This window comes from Belonocnema kinseyi, chromosome 6 (genome assembly GCF_010883055.1).
Source record: "Belonocnema kinseyi isolate 2016_QV_RU_SX_M_011 chromosome 6, B_treatae_v1, whole genome shotgun sequence".
NCBI classification, from domain to species: Eukaryota; Metazoa; Arthropoda; class Insecta; order Hymenoptera; family Cynipidae; genus Belonocnema; species Belonocnema kinseyi.
Window position 1 is genome coordinate 92,551,213 of NC_046662.1, and position 5,553 is coordinate 92,556,765.

Sequence of the window (5,553 nt, forward strand, 5' to 3'; positions counted from 1 at the left end):
AGGCAAATAGTAGAATTTTCAACTATAATTATGAATCCTTAATAAGAAAAAATTAATTTTTTTAATAAGTAGTTCAACTTTAAGTGAATAATCGAATTTTCCGCCCAAAAATTATAACGTTAATTTATAACAATATAGTTGCATTTACAACAAAACGACTTGGCAACCAAAAAATAATAACAGTTGATAATTCAACCATAAAGCAATTTTCAACAAAATAATTAATTTTTCAATCAAATAATTGAGTTTTTATTCAAACGAGATGAATGCGGAAATCACCAATTTCTTTAATTTCTTTCAAATGCGGATCAAGATTTAAATAAGACTATTATAATATAACATAATTATAATATTATCATTAATTATATATATATATATATAATAGTATTAATATTCATATAATTTATATTTTATACTTGACGTAACGTAACCTCAAAATACACGCATTAAAGAGGCGCGCGAAGTATTCAAATCATGAGAATCGCCAGCCCAGCATCGAAATCTGAAAATATTAAAATTCCAATCTCTTCATTTTATTTCAAAGCAGATAGAGATATAAATAGAAACGCCGAAGTGTTCCGACCGGCAATCGTGCACCTTCGAGTTTTCAAATTCAGAAGAGGAGAAATGGGTTGCGCGCGCAACCCAGGATTTATATCGTCTCCTACCATATTCACACGAACATAGACGTCTCATAGTATTGGACCACGTCTCGTTTCAGATCTGGGATCACTGGTAAGGGACCGTACTTAAATTACGTAACAGCTCAAGGGTGGGAGGGGTGGGGGTATTCGAGATAATTTGTTACGATATGTTATGGTAGGGGGGACTGCGGCCTTCATTCATTTAGGTAACTTTTGCAAATTCGCAAAAACTTTCTCCTGAACATGATCATTTTAGCTATCAATCAAAAGACATCCTTTTTGGCTGCAAATTCATTTGTTTTCTTAAAAATTATTCTTTTTGCGTTCCAAAATTTAGCTCTTTTTGTAGAACCTTAACCTTTTGTTTAAAATATTTTTTGCAAATAGGTCAACTAAAATATTTTCTTTCATGAAAACTATTTTTCCTGATAATTTTTCTTTTTGATTTTAACGTTTAACTTTTTCAGTTTAAATATTGCACCTTTCTGGGGAAAAATGAGTATTGAACTATTTTGTTTGAAAGATTTGGTTGAATCACTTTATTGCGAAATTATTTTGTTCTGGAAAATGTATATTTCTTTTTGAAACTTCATCTCCTTTGGTTGAGTATTTATCTATTTTGTTACAAAATAATCTTTTTTAATTGATACCTTTTAGATGAAAATTCTCCTTTTTTAGTGAAAAAATAATTTTCTTGGTCTGAAATATCATGTTTGTTAGGTAAAAATACATTGACTCCGTGGAAAATTAATTGTTTTGCATAGAAAATTCGTGTTTTGCTTAAAGGTTAACCAATTTAGATGAACTTTTATTTCATTCTTTAGTGAAAAATATTTACTGTGGAAAATTCGTCTTTTTAGTTAAAAATTTTTTTTGTACAAATTTCATCTTTTTTTTTGAAATATAAAGTATCAAACTTTTTTGTTGCTTTTCAGGTTGAAAATTCAAGTATTTTGTTGAAAAATCATCTTTTATGTTAGAACAGACATTTGTTTTTTTAAAAGAAATTAATAAATTTGAAAGTTTTAAATTTGTATTTCGAATACTGTTTTTTTCCGTTTATAAAAAATTTAATATATTCGGACACTGTATCTAATTTAACTTGTAAAAAATTTGTACTTGTAAAAATTACGTGCAGTAAGAAGGGGGGGCGGGTAGAAATAATTTTTACGGTTTGTCACAGGATGGAGGTCTAAGAGATGGCCTATAATCCTTACGCTCAATATCGCTCAAAGTCGGGCCAAGTTTTTAAACCCACCTTCTCATAATATGACTAAAATAAAAAAATATGAGTATAATCCTGAGAGGATCCTGGCACTTTCAGCAAAAAATTATGGCCGAGATTTTGTCACGAAAGTTCAGGTGGTTCGATAGCGCAATTGGCTAAGGCATTCGCTAGGTACCTGCGAGTTAAGTAGTTTAGGTAGGGTTCGAATCTCCAGCGAGTATAATTTTTCAACGGGTTTAAGCATACGATTGCATGTGTAGGGAACATGCGTGAAATTGTGTTATTTAAAATATTAATTAAGTACAAACATAATTTAAAAAAACATTTTTTTCACATCCTTGTAACACCTGGCTTGCGATAGTGTGCATTTCTGAAATAAGATTCTTCTTTCGATCTCTCTAATAGCTTAATGGGAAAGAACTCGACCGGCCATCGGAAGTTCAATGGTTCCTTTACTAGTGAAGCGAAGTGAGAAGATCGATAGTTTTGATTTATATTTTAACAGATTATAGAATAGCATTCAAACTGATCGATAGTAACTATCTCTGATCATAATATAGATTCCTTCAAACATATTATTGTAACACTGTTACTGAATTTTACAATGCATGAAAAAGCATTCTAACACCATAATGGAATTGTTACGGGTCGATTACAGAACAAATTTACACCCATACACTGTTACATATATGTTACGGTACTATTAAAGAACAATGATACTATGTAATCCTGTTCCTAAATTGTTCCACAAATATTTTTGTGCTTATAACACTGTTCCAGAATTGTTACAGTACGACTACAGAACAAATTTACATTGTAACACTGTCACACATTTGTTACGCACTATTAGAGAACGCAGTTACTCTGCAACACTGTTTCTAAATTATTCAAACTCTTTTTATTTATATGCAACGCTGTTTCAGATCTTAGACAGAACATGGTTTTGTAACAGTGTTATAGAACTACTACGTTTATTTAGGGACATTATTACTCAGGCCATGGTTTAAGTATGTTCTTATCCTGTTCTAGAACTTGTTTTCTGTTCTAGAAGTCTATAACTATTACATCACTGTTCTAGAACATTGACTGCAAGGGTAAATAGTGGCAACAAGAGTCACGTTTAAAAAAAGAATGTTTTTTATCAACAGTTAAAACAAATTCTGGAAACATGTACATAATAGAAATTTATACTTTACTGAGTGTACGCGAGAGGTGCCGCTTGAAACCCCCTCTAGAAAATGTATTCTGGCTACGGCCTTGGTTAATATATAATTATATGAATTTTATCTTTCTGCGTAATTATGTATTTGATGAAAAATGGTCTTAATTATTGTTTCAAAATTAATTGTTATAAGCAATATGTTATCATAAATTGTTATAATACCAATTTAAACCTACACTTTTGCATGAGCTTATTTACACAGTCGCAATGTTGAGCTACACTGTAAGAAAAATGTATGGGAAATTTTTCATACATGTATTGGAAGTAATTAAGCCATACACATATTAATTTTTTTCCATTCATCGTTATGGGAAATAGTTGTACAGGTATGAGACTTTTCCCATACCGGATTAGTATTTTTTCTATACTTGAGTATGGGAAAATGCCAATTTTCCGATACCTTGTTTGTATTTTTCCCATACCCAGGTTGCATTTTCCCATACTACAATTAAATGCCAATACTAAATTATGTCTCTGTAATCTTTAAACGTTTTACTGAAATAATCTAGAACTATACTTAGGCTACATTACTTTGAAAAATGTCTAATTGCACTGAATCTTATTCCACTCACAACATTTAACTGTTTTACTACTGCAACTCCAAAATATTTTACAAGTGCATACTAAAACTATTATGAACTATACGCTTGACGCCATGATTGTATTATATTCTGCTCCTTCTTTCTTCACCATGGTTACAGCACATGCGCGCTTCACGCTGCTGCGCATTCCACAGCGGCGCATCAAAGTTTCATACATGACTGGAAGTTTTCCCATGCCAGTGTACGGGATTCTCGAGGTGTATGGGAAATATACATGATGTAATGAAGATTTGGAAAAAATGTCACTGTCAATGCAAATAAGTTGCCTTTACAGGTCAGGAATCTAAAAAAGACTTGCTAATTATAATAACTGGTTCGGATGTGCATGACGGACACATCCCTTCCCACTTCTATCCAGTCTACTTTCTTTTTCATCCCTTTCCAAAAACCCTCATATGTCCAAGATGTGAGATGTAGAAATATGAATCTGACATTTGAAGGCAAAGGTTTGCATTAAAAGTTGCATTTGTTAAAAGTCCTTATTATAGCTTCAACTGAAATTTGCTTCCACATATGTTTCTAAATTACGTCTCTACTCTATAACTTTTGTCTCGACATATTACCGACCATCAAAACTAAAACTTTTGACATGCGTCGAAGGAAAATTTTTGCCAGAATGCTTTGTGTGTAACATTTCTTGTAGGCATTTTTCCTGCGTAGATTTAAAGAGCACTCAAAAGCACCCGGACAAAGTCTTGACTTTGTGGTTACATTTAGGATACTATTCTTTCAGACCAATAACTTTGGGGTTCGTTGGAGAAATTCTTTAATAAAAAATCCTTATGTTTCTTTTTACAGAATCCGTTTTACAACCTTCAAGTGCTCAGCAACATCCAATACTCATATCAAAGCTACGCTACGTCCGAAATAATGGCAGATTAATTGAAGCTAATGGACATTATGGAATATTGATGAACGACAATTCAATTGTTGCAATTACTGCAGCACAGGCGGTTCTTTTAGGTGCAATTGTTCGCAGCCAAGCTCCCCAAATATTAATCGAAGTTAATGGACATTATGGATTACGCAAGGCTGATAATTCGATTGTTGTAATTTCCCTAGAACAGGCGGCCCTGTTAGGTGCTGTACCTCGCCCCGAAGATCCAATTCTTCTTAAGGAAGGTGATACAGTATACCGTAATCAAAATCATGTTCTAACAGTACAAGGAGAGGCTATTTCTAACACTTGTCCAAACGGTAATTTAAAACCTAAAACACAATTAAAAACAAATATTAGAGAATTCTGCTTAAAACGTCAAATTTTCTTCCTCATTATAAAGTATTTCATGGGCAGATTAAGAGATGGCTAGGATGCGCACACCTACCATTTCCCTCATAGTTCTTATTGGAACGATGCTACGTAGCCTTTTAATTGCAAGGGGGGATATTACCTTATTATCCCCCCCCCCCCGCACAAACCTTCCTCTGAATCTGACTATGGGATGCTTCATAAAATATTAACCGACATTGCTCAAATTTATTCTCGAATTTAGTAGTTCTGAGTTAATGATTTTTTAAAAGCTTAAAATTGATTATTTAATATTTTTTTTATATGATCAGGTCTACCAATGACGTTTAAAGCTGAACAAGGTGATATAGTGATCCGCAGTGGACTTCCTATTGCAACATTTGATAATAATAAGTTTCGTCGGTGGAAGCCTCGGCAGTAGGCACATGTACATCCTTGCTCAGTGGGTAATTTAAAAAATAGAATCTAAAACAAATATAGAAATAGAATAGCGTCTGAAGCGGCCAGTTTTTTCTAATAAAGAGGTATTAGTTAAAGTTGCTGATATTCACTATTTTGAATTTTTATGATATAATTGTTGCGGAACAATATCAAATATTGGGGATGCA

At 32.6% G+C, this 5,553-nt stretch overlaps 1 long non-coding RNA gene across 3 annotated transcripts in view; it reads left to right on the forward strand.

Moving 5' to 3' along the window:
* The window catches only part of LOC117174610, a 47,490-nt gene that overhangs the window by 40,600 nt on the left and 1,337 nt on the right, over positions 1 to 5,553 (forward strand). For 2 of the 3 annotated variants that reach the window (XR_004467323.1, XR_004467325.1), the window contains exons 3-4: positions 4,495 to 4,893; positions 5,257 to 5,387. This is a non-coding gene — a long non-coding RNA (uncharacterized LOC117174610). Of the gene's footprint in view, positions 1 to 4,494; positions 4,894 to 5,256; positions 5,392 to 5,553 lie in introns of all 3 variants that reach the window. The other variant, XR_004467324.1, reaches the window with a different exon arrangement.